The sequence below is a fragment of the Panthera onca genome, chromosome D4, assembly GCF_046562875.1.
Source record: "Panthera onca isolate mPanOnc1 chromosome D4, mPanOnc1 haplotype 2, whole genome shotgun sequence".
NCBI classification, from domain to species: Eukaryota; Metazoa; Chordata; class Mammalia; order Carnivora; family Felidae; genus Panthera; species Panthera onca.
The window spans coordinates 81,063,818-81,078,312 of NC_138351.1; the positions used below are offsets into that span (position 1 = coordinate 81,063,818).

A 14,495-nucleotide genomic window follows, 5' to 3' on the forward strand; every position below is an offset into this window, starting at 1 on the left:
ACTGCTCTATCTTGTTGCAGACCAGCGTTCTTCATTTTCCAGTCAACGTCAAAGAACATATGCGCATCCATAGTTTCTGGTTTTACACACCTAAGTTCAGTCATCCAGACAGAGGCTGATTTTTGTCCCCTGGACCCTGTTCCAAAAATTCTGGAGGAAGGGATTGATCAGTCTAGAAGCTGGGGCTGTCCTATCCAAGGGCAAGGGCCTACTTCTAGGTTAGTCATGGTCAGGGTCCAAGGTGTGTGCAAAATGACTGATCTGATGGTTTCTGTGGTATTCATGTGAATAGAGTGGGTGGGAAGAACAATTCCCCGAGATGCGGGGGTGGGAAGCAACTGGGCAGACAGACGAAAGATATCTGGCTGAGTCAGGCCAGATCACGAAGTTTAGAGTGGGTTCAGAGATGGGTGAGAATGATGACTTGGACAAGGCTTTATTTTGGGAAAAGCAAATGAGCGGTGCAGAAGCCATGCGTGGGACAAGGATACAGGTGAGGAGACTTGGCTCCCTGCTGCCCCTCAGTCCTCAAAGAGGCAAGCTCAAGTTCAGTGGTCAGTATAGTCCCTAAGGGGTTAGGAAGCAGCCAGGCCAGAGGTGCCCAGGCCAACCCTCGGGGCAAAGGCTGTGCCAGCACTCGAGCATCCATTTACTCCCACGTGAGAGAACCCTTGCCGCACCACTGCCCAACATTTGTCCCACATTGTTCTATTTCTTACCATGCCATGAGACCTAAACAGGCCGCACCTGGTCTACTAGACAAGTGCAGCACGACAGCTGCAATCTTCCATCCGTGCAGCTTCTAATCCCATCCCTCCCACCTTCTATTTCGGTTACATGGTATTGAGAAAATCCTGATTCACATGGATAAGTAGTTGCAAACTGAAGCAGTTTTTCATCCCCTCCCACGGCAGCCTCCCGCTGAAGCCACTCTCTGATGAAACTCATCCAGAGCCTTGCATGAGAAGTGAGAAGACATCTTCTGACATCACTAGTAATGGCTAACGGTTGTCAATAACTCCTTGCTCTTCATCAAAATCAGGAGGCCCCAAGATTTAAGGAGTACAAAAAAGTATCCCAAATTGAATAACGTTATCAAGTTTACTCACTCCTTACACTGTGATCCTAAAGAATCTCAATGTCAGCACCGCTCGACCTTCACAAGATTCTGGCAATGAGAAAGTGTAACTAAATCTACCTCACTGCCCCCCTGACTCCTGCCCCTGCAAGGGAGCCCAGACCAACAAAGGCGGTTCACTAAGACTGCAGTCGTCAGGTAGTTAGGAGAACAAATACTACACGATGGCCAGTTAATAATAATGGATTTTTGCATAGAAATAACATAAAGCGCTTCCACATTCTTTTCTTGATTTGGTCTCCAACAGGCCCTTGAGTTGGTAGGATAGATGTTATTTTATAAAGGAGGAAACGGAGTCTCAGAGAAGTGCCATAACCTGTCCAAGCTGCTGACAGATAGAGGAGAAAGCAAGTGTAACTTCAAGTCCTTGGTTTTTCCTTAATCCTTTCTTCCCCTTCCTTCCTTCCTCCCTTCCATCCCACTCCCTCCCTCCCTCCTCCCTTCCCTTTCCTCCCTTTCCCTTTTCCCTTCCCTCTCCCTGCTTCTCCCTCCCTCTCTCCCTACATCCTTCCGTGAGGATCTCTGGATTCCTACTAGGACTTAGGCCCTAGGGTTAGAACTGGGGATTTGAAGATAAATGAGATGGAGTGAGTGCTTTGAAAGAGAGCAGAGGAGACAGATGTCTCCAGAGCTAAAAATAGACACAATGTGGTGTCACCACAGAGGGAGGGAAGATATTTAACTGGACCTTGAAGGGTAAGTAGCATCACCAGGGAGAGGTAATGGAAATGGGAAGGGCACCCTGGGCAGAGGGAACAGAGAGAGTAAATGCTTGAGAAGATATAAAAGCACTGAGTGCTGGTGAGGAGGCCATGGGGGAGAAGTGCAGGCGTCCAGGGAAGGAGAGCAAGTGAAGGTGCTGCTGGGCCAAGGAGGGCCTTGAAGGCTGTGCTGGGAAGTTTTTAAGCAGGGAAATGACAGGATTACACGCTGTTTAAAGAAAGATCATTTGGAAGCCCTGATTGGGTGGACGATTTGGAGGATGAAGTGAAACCAGGAGGCTCGGAGACCAATTAAGAGGCGGTTGCAACAGTTCAGACCAAAGATGATAAGGTAAGATCTGAGGCGATGAAGACGGGAGTAGGGGGGCTATTTCACAAGAGATTTAGGAGATGCAGTAACTATGAAGTGGCCTCTGCCATTTTAGTTCTTTCTGAAATTCTGTGTCTTTATCATTTGTTCTTTTCAGAAGATATATTTATATGCTATCACTGTCTAGAGCAAGTTTCTCAAGAATGGTTCTCCTCTTTTCCTGGTTTTAGGTGGGCAGCAGTGGCCTTTTCTTCCCAGGCCCTATTTTGTGGTGCCTGGTTCCTCCATGAAGAAGGTCAGGGTGAGAAAGAGCCCCAGTATGCGGTGGGGGCGGGGTGGGGGGAGCTTTCCACCGAGGTCACCCATGATCAGGCCAGGTGGGCACGTGCTCATGCTGGGCCAATTAGAGTCTTTCTCCAGGGTGTTGAAATTGGATCAAAGAAGCCAGCTGCTGCTTTCTGGAAAGGAGTTGGCAACTAGGTACCTGTTGGTTGATGGTTCAAGTGGTGGTTTTCTGAGAAGGAGAAAAAGCTGGTTTTCAGTGAGTGAGAATAATGAAGCATATGCCTGGAGAGAAACAGAGACAAAGGAAGAGAGGGCTGTGTGTATTCTCCCAGCACTTGGAGACCTGCTTCCCCCTGATCCTGAAGTCCACAGGTTTCCACCCTTGGCTTCCCTTTGGCTCGAGCTAGCTCCCGGCAATGTTAACTGCACCCAAAGGGACTTTAGGACTTTTGTCTACAGACACTATTACAATGATCAAATCTTCTGGAAGTGCCTTTGTGTTTGTACACTTTACTCTCTAAGTACTTCCCTTTTTTGCTCATCACTGTTGTTTGTTTTTTAGAGTAAACTTTTTAATTGAAGGATAGCATACGTATAGCCAATGTTCCTTTTTAAAAGACCCATCTGTAATCATTTCTTAATTCATTATTCAAAATTAAGTATAGGACAGATTGGTCAATTCTCCCCAAAACATTTACTAGAAAATTTCCCAGTGTTGATAGATAATGGAGGAGTGGAGATAAATAAGGTTTAGTCTGTATCATCCAGAGTTCACAACCTATTGGGGGTGGGTGGATGGGTGTGGAGAAAGACATACAATTAAATTATTGTCTGAAAAGTTCTAAATGCAAAGCATTTATTCAACAAATATTTGTCTAGTGCCCATGATGTACCAGGCACTGTGAAACATGCCAGGAAGTCAGTCCCATGGATCCTAAGTGCTAATGGAAGTATATGAAAATAGATGTGGCAGAACTGAAAAGGGTCAATTAACTGTATTCCTGAGGGATCAGGAGTGGAGAAGGTAACCTCTGAGCTGAGCTTAAAAGGAGAAGTAGAATGTTGGCAGATGAGGAAGATAGAAAAGGGGCATTTCATGTTCAGGAACCAGCATAGTAAGCAAAGGTATGGGGGTGCCCTGGTTCAAGGACATAACCGAGGAGCTGAGAGAAAATTCCTGCCACCACAGATGGATTATGAGTTGGGAAGACTCATAAGATAGTGTCAGGAAATGAGGCTGGGGGCAGTCCTGGGAATAGGTCACAAAGAGAGTCTTGAATGCTATGTATGACAGAGATGTTCACCGCTCCACAGATACTCATTTCCTCCCCACATTTCCCAGCCTTCTTGCCCTTGGAGGGAACCACATGACTAGGTTCACCAATGGGCTGTAAATGGAGGTCACACATGTCAGTTCTGGGCTCAAGTATAAAAAAAGCAAGTTCTCCCTTAGTTCCCTGTGTTGCCACAGTGACCGGAGGAGGCTGCATGTCCCAAGTGGTGGCCTCTCTGTTGGTCTAGGTTCTCAAATGATTATGCAGAGCACATGTGTGGGACATGTACCATGAGCAAGAAATAAACTTTTATCGTGTGAAGTCATTGTGATTTGGGGTTAATTTGTTACTGCAGCCCAAGTTAGCCTATCCTGACTCCCCAGGCTGAGAACCCTAGAGGTAGAAAGCAGCCTTTAGAAGGCTATAAGCTAGTGAGTAGCACCGTCAGATCTGCTGCTATCCACATGGCCCCTATCCATGTGAAACCAACAGTGTCACTGTCCCATCTCAGGAGGGATGGAGATCATCCAGTTCAGCTCCCACTTTTATCCTTCCCCCCTCCCCCCACCTGAGTATAGATGCCCAGAGCTTTCTTGTCACCACACCACTGAGTCCAGGGTCTCATTCCTTGCTTTGGGCTTATAGGTTTTGTCCTGGGGCATTATGTAGGTATCTGTCACCTGGATAAATGGAGCAGGTTCAGGCTGACATCATATGGTATGGGTGGGCATCTCTCCAACTGGGCAGGCATCCAGTGAGTTACTGATGCTAACAGAGTGACCCATCCACCAGCTGCCCACAAAGGAACAATGTGTATAGGCTAACTTGGTGCAGGCACCTTGAGGTTCTCCCTCTGGTCATGGTTGAGCAGTCTGAGGCAATGCCTCCACTCTCGCTCTGTTCCTCGATGCTCAAACAGTGTCCCTTGAAGCCTTCTTTGCTAGTTCCATTCACCTGCCTCAGTTGAGCTTTGGGTCCTCTTCCCTTTTGGTAAACTGCCCCAGATCAGCTCTCAGACCAGTTTGGTCCTTATGGCAAACCTCCCCATCACTTTGCTCACCTCCAACCCTCTGCCCTTCTGGTTTAGAGAAAAATCTTCCTTTCTTCTTTTGGTCTCCTCCACAGTACTTCCTTCTTTCTCTATTCTAGTTCCTGTTCTCTAGTTCTTTAGCAGAAGACTTGGTGACCTAGTAAATCTAGAGTCTGGATCCTCAGCAATTAATACAAACAGACCAAGAAAGAGAAAGAAAAGATTTCCCTTTTCTTAAGGATAGGGAAGATTCAACACTCAAGCTGCAGAATAAGTGAGAGAAAATAGTTCTGGGCAAAGAAAAGGTCAACTATACACTGTCTTGGTTTTAAACCAGTTTGAGGCTTCACATCCTGCCACATCCACAGTAGCAAGATTTGGGTCCCCCTAAAACCAGAGTCACTGGTCCTAAAGGCCTTCAGCCTTGTGCCATCATGGGGAGCTGTCTCAGCCCTGGAGGACCATTCTTATCTCCTGTTCTTATTAAGTGCCTCCTCTTTCCTTTTCTTTCCCCCAATTCCCAGTGCCCCAAACTCCAGTTTCCTTGGGTAAAGAATTGCTTCAAATCAGAGCTACCTCTTCACCCAGAGAGGTCATCCTTTACTATTGGATGGTTTTAACCTTTTCCCTCCAGACTGGGCTCCAGGCTTTGGTTTGCACAGCCAGGAGGTCCTGAGACCTGAGAAAGCTTTTTCCCAACATGCAAGCAATTTTCTGCAGGAGGTGAGTTCTTCTATCTCTGGCAAAAAGCACATATAGCAATATTTTTGTGTCTCGCAACTTGTGTTTTCTTTCTGTTGTTGTTATTACTTTGAATGGATGATACATTTACATGGTTTAAAATTCAAAGGCAACAAAGGGTATACACAGAAAAATCTCTCTGCCCCATCTACCAGCCACCAGAACTGTCCCCAGAGGCAACCCATGTTACCAGTTTCTGATGTATCCTTACAAAGTATTTTATACAAGTGCAAGCAGACCCATATATCTCTTCTCTCTCTTCTTTATTACTCTTCACACACACATGCTGGCATTCCATACATGTAGATTTGCACCTTGTTTTTTTCACTTAAACATATAGATAGAGGGGCACCTGGGTGGCTCAGTCGGTTGAGCATCTGACTTCAGCTCAGGTAATGATCTCACGGTTTGTGAGTTTGAGCCCCACATCGGGCTTTGTGCTGACACCCAGGAGGCTGCTTGGGATTCTCTGACTCCCTCTCTCTCTGTCCCTCCCCCGCTTGCACTCGTTCTCTCTCTCAAAAATAAACATTAAAAAAAATTTTTTTTTAAACATTTAATCCTTACACCAGCTCTCTACATAAGGCACTATTATTTCCAATTTACAGCTGAGAAAACTGAGATCAAAGATAACAAGTAGCCTGCTGAAGGTGGCATAACAAGGAAGTGTCAGAGCCAGGGTTCCATGGAGGTGTGTGACTCCAGAACGTTCCTCTCCCCCGATTAGAGAGCCTCCTCCTATTAGCCTGCTGAACTGTTGAGAGCCCTGGGGAGGTGTCATTGGAGAGGAAGTGATTACAGTTGGTTATGGGTGAGGCTCAGGAGATGATATGATTTTTTTCAGAGGAAATATAAAGAATATATCGCAACAGGGAAAAATGTTTGCTACATGATACGAGGGGGTGGGGGAAAGCTGTGTGTGTGATTGTTTAGATGTGGTGATCACAGCTATGTAAAAATGGAAATACTTGTGGGTGTGCTGACTTCCCATCCAGAAAATTCTAGGACGTCCTGGGTTTAAGTTTCTGATTGTTGTCAGTTCTATATCAGTTGCTATGCTCTGACTTTAGGAAAGTTGGGGAAATATGACTACTTTCCTTTAAAGACCATGTTGAAAACATTTAAATAGTTACTGTATTTGTAATGCCATGAGCACTTAAATATGTATATATTATGGAACAAATGCTGTGATTTGGGGATACAGTAAGTAATATATATTTTGGTCTTTGTCCCTGGCTCCTAGACAGAGATCTGAAAACCTTTGTAATTTTCCTAAGCGATAAAGGTGCTGGGAACATCTTTTGTTCTAATATTTGGTCTTTGACCCTAGTTTCTGACACAGGGCTCCCGAATCCCTTGGAATTTCCTGGTCGATAGGAGCATCTATTGTTCTACTGAGGAGACCCTTGTGGGGGTTCCTGGAGAGCTTCAGATGGTTCTGGTCACCAGAAAGACCAAGCCATGATTAGAAGCTTGAACTTTCAGCCCAAATCCCCCATCCCCTGGGAAGGGGAGAAGGACCGAGACTGAGTTAATAATTGATGGTGCCCACACGATAAGGCCTCCATAAAAATCCCTGAGCTGTGGGGTTCAGAGTGCTTACAGTTTGCCGAACACAGAGAGGTGTTGGGAGGTTAGTGCCTCTGGAGGGCACGGCTCCTCGCTCTTTCCTCCACACTCTGCTCCCTGCATGCCTCCACCTACTGTCCCTGAGTTGTATCCTTTATAATACACTGGTAACCAAGTAAATCCATTGTTTTCCTGAGTTCTGTGAGCTGTTCTAGCAAGTTATCGAACCTGAGAAGGGGGTGATGGGAAGCTTGATTTATAGCCTGGTGGGTCAGAAGTCCTGGAGGCATCCGCTTGTGATTGGCATCCAAAGTGGGGTGCAGACAGCTTTGTGGAACCGAACCTTAACCTGTGGGGGGCTTTGATGCTGTCTCCAGAAACACAGTGTCAGAACAGAACTGAATTGTAGGATACCCTACTGGCATCACAGAATCGGTCAGTGGGGGGGAAAAAAACCCCTCACATTTGGTTTCAGAAGTAAATTTCTGTGTGAGTCGTAGAGAAGAAACAGTAGTTTCCCTTTATACACACACACACATCACTGTTGTTACAGGGAATAAAGTTGTTTTAAAATATGAAACTTGGAAAAACTAAGTGGTGATATTTGATACAAATCTGGAAGGTTAAGGAAGCAGACATTTTAAGAGGGTATCTTAGCCTTACTAATTACTGTAAATTGATATCAATGTCTTGCCTATTCATTAAGAGGCTACTCCAGTCATTGGATTTCTGTGGTGATTGTTTTTTAAAGGTTAGCCTTGACCGACTCCATTATAATTTTTTTCCAACAGTACCAGTGAACAGAATCAAGAGAGGAGCCTTATATTTATTTCAAACAGTGAAAGTAACAGCTGTCAAATGGTTGTTTCAGAAAGGTTGTTTGGAATTCCTTTATTTGATCATTTGTTCATCCCGCCTTCATGTTAGTTTTTTACAAGTCATTTCACTCATTCATTCACTCATTCCACATCTACTGATCTATTGTGTGCCAAGTTCTGTGCTGGGCACTAAGAGCAAACGGCCAATGAGATTTGGCCCCTGCCCACGAGGGATTCACTGGTAGCACTAGAAACATAAACAGATGATTGTAACACAGTGTGGTAAGTGCCATTTCAGTTCAATCCAGTAAGTGCGTATTGAGGGTCTGTTCTGTCCAGGTTGCTGTGCTGGGCACTTTCATAGGCAGTAGAGAATGAACAATCTGGCCCTGCCTTCAGGGAGCTCACAGTCTAGTGGCGGGGGGGGCGGCGAACAGTAAACAAACCAGTGACTAAATCATTACAAATAACCATCATTTATAAGGGGATTAAGCAGGGTTCTTGGATGAAGAATAACAGGACAGGGGAAACTATTTCTGCATTATTTTCTAGTTAGTGCTGTGATGGACGCATCACAGGGAACTGTGGGAGCAGGGAAGGGCAGCTAATATGAAATAACCTGGAGCAGTCATGGAAGGCTTTGCAAAGGAGCTTCCCCCGAAACTGAACCTGAACATATAGGGAAGGATTAAACAGGGGCAAAGGTCGAGATGGGCCATCCCAAGAGCGAACTGGGGTACAAGCGCGTGGAGGTGTCAAGGTGACAGAGAGTAGGATCTGCTGGGAGAGCAGCAGGTGATTCAGTGACAGGTGGGAGGGGATGAGATAGAGCTGGAGAGATAAAGCAAGGCCAGATCATGTGTGGCCACCAGTGCCAGGCTGAAGCAGCTTGGAACTTATCTGGATGGTGATAAAATGCAAAGCCTGCCGAGCCATGGCCCTTTGCACATAAGCTTCCCGTAGCTTCTCACGGGTTCCATAAAATGAGGCTGATTGTATTTTACGCCATGTATATTTTGAGAGAGGTGTCATAAGTTGCTTGCTGAACATTTAACTGGCTTTTTTTTTTCCTTTTTTCATCTCTAGAGAAAGAGGAACTTTAAAGTCTTGGGATAATTCACCTTTTACTGCCTGAAGGTTGCTCCCTCATCTCTGAAGGGGGACATGGGAGGCACTTGGAGACCAAAAAAAGAGGGAGATTTGGAGTCCTTGAGGGCGGATATGCAGACAAATTGTGAGGTGGAGACTGGCAGGCCAGGACCCTGGAGAATGGCCATGTCAGAAACTTGAGTGCAGCGTCTGGGCTAAGCAGTGAGGGAGCTGGACTGCTCATGGAGGCCCCTGGCACCTGCCCAGGGACCTGGGTCTGAGGGGCATCTGTCTGAGGTTGGGGCTAAAACGGCAAGACTGTGCACCAGGGAAAAAGCAAAACTCCAGGTTGCCAGCTTGCTGTGGGTGTGGGCTGACCCTCTCCGTGCTGGGGCGCATCAGCCTTGGAGTTTGGGAACAAAGAAGAAAAGAAAAGCCCGATCAGGGAAACTTTGAGCTTCTTGTTCATCAGGCATTGGGTTTCTCAAGTCTGTGGCTTTGATTTGAAAAACAAGGTGGTTCAGTCAGTTAAGCTGCCGACTCTTGATTTCAGCTCAGGTCATGATCTCACTGTTCAAGAGCTCAAGCCCTGCATCAGGCTTTGTACTCACTGTGCAGAGCCTGCTTCAGATCCTCTGTCTCCCTCTTTCTGGCCCTCTCCCGCTCCCGCTCTCTCTCTCAAAAACAAATAAATGTTAAAAAAAACACTTTTTTAAAAAAAGAAAAAGAATTGAAATGATTGCATTTGCACTGTGAGCATCTGAAGACATTCGTACAAATTGCAGCCATAAGGTAAGACAAGCTACAGTGGCTTGACCTAAAGACTAACTGGTGAAGGACAGTTTGCTAGATCTTATGAGACAGATGTCCTCTGGCTCTCCCTGGGGCCAGTGCAGCAGAAGCAGGGGCTAAAAAATGCCTGGTTTTGTGAGCCAGCTATAACACCGCCTAGAGGTGGGTACTTCTACTGTCCCAGTTTGCAGATGGCATAATGGAGGCTCCGAGAAGTGAGTGGCTTGCCCTGGATCATCCTGCAAGAAAGAGGCGGGACAGGGTGTGAACTCAGGTGTCCTAATTCCCCCAGGCGAGTCTATTTGGACTCCAGCAAAGTGCTGCTAATGCAGCATCCGTGGTGAGAAAGGGGAAGAGGAGAGGGAGGAAGAGAGGGATGGGGGAAGAAAAAGAGAAGCACTGGGAGAAAGGAAAGGAAGAGGAGCCGAGTGGAGGACCCAGAACAACTTTTGACTAAAACCTTAATCCAATCAGCTATTCTAAGTGGTATGTATGTACGTGTTTATTTATTTATTTTCGTTTCTCCAAATTCCAAAGAGGGCAACGCTTTGCTGTCCTGATTGTGTTTCCACTACAACTTGCTACCCAAGATGCAGCACAACATTATTAAAAAAAAAAAAAAAAAAAGCCCATTGTTCCGTGTTGTGATAATATAACTCTCTGTAAACGGTGCAGTCCAGTGGACAAAGTACTGCACTCTCCCACCCCACTGGTGACCTGCGGGGACAGCTGAATGCCTTCTGGTCCGCTGAGCCCAGAAGAGTGGGGCTGGGCTTTCAGAAACAGCTGGGCCGATTCATCTAGAACAAAAGCCAGCTCTTCCTGCTAAATCCCTGGCAGGCACGGGCTGTGGGGCCAGCGGGCCCTTGTCCCCTTCCGTGGAAACTTCTTCTTGAGCCGGCTCCAACAGTGTCAGTCTCCTGCACGAGAGCCTTCGACAACTTCCCAGCGGCCCCATGCCTTCCGGGCTGGCACGCTGTCGGTCCCACGCGGGAGATGGTGGCCTTGGAGTGAAATCTCAGTTCTCGTTCCATCTGTGCCATCTCCCAGCTGTGCACCATAAACAAGTGACGTCACCTCTCTGAGCCTCCGTTTCCCCGTCTCTGATCTGGGAGTGAGTATAGTTTCAGTCCGGGGAACTTGTTGTCAGATTTGAAGGATAGAATGCCTAGAACAGGCCCCTATGAATACTGCTGTCCTCCTGCTGCCTGGCTTCATCTTCCAGTGCTCAGTTCATGTCCCCTGTATTCCAGACAGTCTAGCACACGCTCACTCACCTTAAGTACCTCCGTGCCTTTACCTGTGGGGTTCCCCTAATGATATCAGCTACTGTTTACAGAGCCCTTTCTATGCAGTGAGCAGTCGACATGGGTATTTTCATTTTCCCACAACTCTTGGAGGTGGACACAGTTACCAGATGAAGAAACTGAGGCCCAGAGAAGTGTCCTCCAAGGCCTGGCTCATCTGCTTCTTTGCAAGCCTTCTTGGACCCTGTCTGTGTCCCTCAGCCTCATTCCATCCCCTCCCAAGCTTTCTCTGTCTTAGTCTTTATAACAGCCTAGTGTAATTGTCGGTTTCCTTGGCCACAGGCCCTGCAAGGGTTGAGTCTATGGCTGATTCATCTCCATGCCCTTAGCCATAAGCGCAGGGCTCGGCACATAACTAGTACTCAGAAAAGCGGTAAGTAAATAATAAGTAAGGAAAAAACACAGACCATGCACTGCTTCTGTGGGTACATAAAAGAATATAAAAATAGCACTGCCTCAAAGATTTTTTTTTTTTTGGTGTGTGCACATTAGGGGCTTTATGAATTCTTATTTCTAAAGCACAGCAGTTTATAATCTTTCTTAAAATAGGTTTACGTTTCTTAAACAACTCCAAATACCTTCCATATAAATAAATAGTGAGTTGTTATAAAGCATTATAGGAAGTGGACAGGGAAGGGCCCAACATCAGGCCCTAACACTGTCAAGATGAAATTAAGTAATCCCTGATCCTCAATGAGAGGCCTGGGAGAAGCCTCACCTACCCCCTGACTCCCTTCACCTTGGCTATAGAAAGAACCCGGGCTTGGGGTACCTGGGTGGCTCAGTCGGTTGAGCGTCCGACTTCGGCTCAGGTCATGATCTCGCGGCTCGTGAGTTTGAGCCCCGCATCAGGCTCTGTGCTGATAGCTCAGAGCCTGGAACCTGCTTCAGATTCTGGGTCTCTCTCCCTCCCTGCCCCTCTCCCACTCATGCTGTCTCTCTCTGTCTCTCAAAAATAAAAAGAAACATTAAAAAAAAAAGTTAAAAGAAAAAAAAAAAAGAACCTGGGCTTTGGAGACATACCTGGATTTGGATTCCAGTTCTATCACTCGCCCAGCTGTGGAAACATAAGCAGGTTACTTTTCTGAGCCTGTTTACGTATTTGAAAACTTGAAGACTATACCTAACTTGGAGGTAGTTGTAAGGCTTAATTGATGTCATAAATTGGCATGATCACATGGCCAGGAAGCACTCAAAATGTGGCAGTTATAATTACAGTTTTAGTTTGTATTATCCCACTGTCATAGGGCCAGCTGTGTGTAGCTGTGGACAGGCTGTGTTTAACAACCAGCTGTCAAAATTCCTGGAAATTTACCGGCAGCTCTTGTGAGCTGATTGAAGCCAGTTCTAGCACATCACTGAAGGCGCCCAGACTCCCACCTGTCTTCCAGGCCTGTCTTCCTCTGGCCTCCACACCTTTGCTTATTCTGTGCCCAGAGCAGAAGATTCCAGCCCATTCCTCACCTCCAATCTTATTCTTTCTATCCTTTCAAGGCCAAATGAATCCTCCTGCCCAGCGACACTGTCTTCTCTGCCTGGTTTCCCTCCTCCTTTCTCTCCATCTACAGGTTATAGTGGGAGCAGCCAGATTTGTGCAATATGACCCTGTCTCTGTGGCTAGAGTCAACTGGATAAAGGGTAGGCATCTGACCCAAGTTAGCATGTGGGCCACAAACAAAGATTCCGGTTCCCTGCTGGTAAAAGCCATTTTGTGGAAAGCAGAGATGCTTGTCCGTTTTGAGGCAGAACAGAAAATAGATGGGCAGAGTTGGACAATGGAGCCAAAGCCCTTTCCAGGTAGCCTTTGTACTCGGGCCTGCATCTGGCCTGATCCCAAGGCCCAGCTGCATCCCTGTCCCAAGGCTCCTTGGGACATTGCAGGATCACCTAAGAGCATCTCTTCAATTAATCTTCTGCACAAAATCCTGATCTTATGCTCTGCTTCTAGGAACCTGCTGTAAGGCATTCGATGCTCAATAAATGCTTGTCCTAATAACTTATTTTTCTGAGGCCAGCTTCAGGAGAGCTCTGTATCCAAAAGAGCCCCAGTAGATCCCCAAGTCTTCCCCGGCCAGCCCAGCCTTCTCCTCTCTGAGTTTCTCCACACCGATTTACCCACATCCATCAAGCCATTTAATGAGGGTCTCACTGGCTTTCTCTGTGGAAGATGGTCCCCTCAAAATGGTGGTCTTGGCCTTCAGAGATGGCCGGTTCCCACAGGCCCAGTTAATTAAACATAATCATCATAACCCAAACTTTAATTCCAAATTCTGATAGTCCTGTTTGGTTTTTGTGTCTACTCCTAATACTGTGAACTGTGTGTGGGGTGGGGTGGGGTTTATGGTACAAACACAGGTGCCAAGGGAGGGCCACTCCTGTGGGTGGGGAGAGACATTCTCACAAAGGGGAGCAACACCTCCAAATTACCGTGTAGCCTGTGTATGGCCTTTGTTTCCCCCATCCTCACTCCTGGGTGGGGGGAGGTAGGTCTCCTGGATACATCCAACTTCCACCATGAGAGGGGGTCCATACTGTCAAGAACGAGAAGCCATTCACTCTGAAGGTGAGGGTCCAGGGCAGAAAAGGTCTTACTGATGCCTGTAGGCGGTGGGGAGCCAGTGGGGAGAGGAGTACAAACAGAAGTCTAGAGAGAAATGAGAAGATACCAACACAGAGGAGACTTCTTAGCACCCATGCGAGGCCAACTTGGCCCTGACTAAAAGGTCAGGCCAAGATCTATCCTGCCCAGCTGTGAAACACACGTGTTGATGTATGCAAAGCAAAGCACTAGGAACTTGCTTGTCCCTCCAGTAGAAGTTACCATCGTTGTCCTCATCACCATTATTTTTAATTCTTTCTGGCAGCAGCTTATGCTCACGTGTCTCTCCAGTAAGTGGAGCAATCCCAGGGTTGTGTGTGAAAGCCTGTACTCCACTGGCCTCAGTTTCCCCATTTCTAAAGTGAGAGCCTGGTCCAGATGTTCCCAGATGTTTCCTGCATCTCAATCCAATATTCTCCAGTTCTATGGAGACACAGATTCAGAGGTTTGCCTTTCTTTGCTGGAGAGAAGCTGCTAGGGTTGAAAATGATATGTTGGATAAACCCAAGGCATGTGTATGAGAGGGATTATAATCAAAGAGCTCAGAGCTGAATCGTGGGTCTCTGCCTTTCTCCCCACCCGGCACACAGGCGGCCACAGGCAGCCTCTGAAAAAAGCGGAGAGTGGCGGAGAGAGGGGGTGAGCTCCTCTTTGGGGTGGGCACCCTGCTTCAGTCCTTAGAGAAAGTGGAGCTGAGTAGAGTTTCCCTAGCCAGGAAAGGTGGCAGTAGAGGGCAGAGGACATTGGATAAAGGAGAGGGGTCAGGGACTTAGGTATGTCTGTTGTTACTTGTGTGAACTTGGGAGAGCTACTTAACCCTC

At 46.9% G+C, this 14,495-nt stretch overlaps 1 long non-coding RNA gene across 2 annotated transcripts in view; it reads left to right on the forward strand.

Moving 5' to 3' along the window:
• The window catches only part of LOC144614131 (uncharacterized), a 42,535-nt gene extending 42,323 nt beyond the window's left edge, over positions 1–212 (forward strand). For both annotated transcript variants that reach the window (XR_013551677.2, XR_013551679.2), the window contains exon 5: positions 21–212. This is a non-coding gene — a long non-coding RNA (uncharacterized LOC144614131). The remainder of the gene's footprint in view (positions 1–20) is intronic.
• Positions 213–14,495: the final 14,283 nt, after the last annotated feature.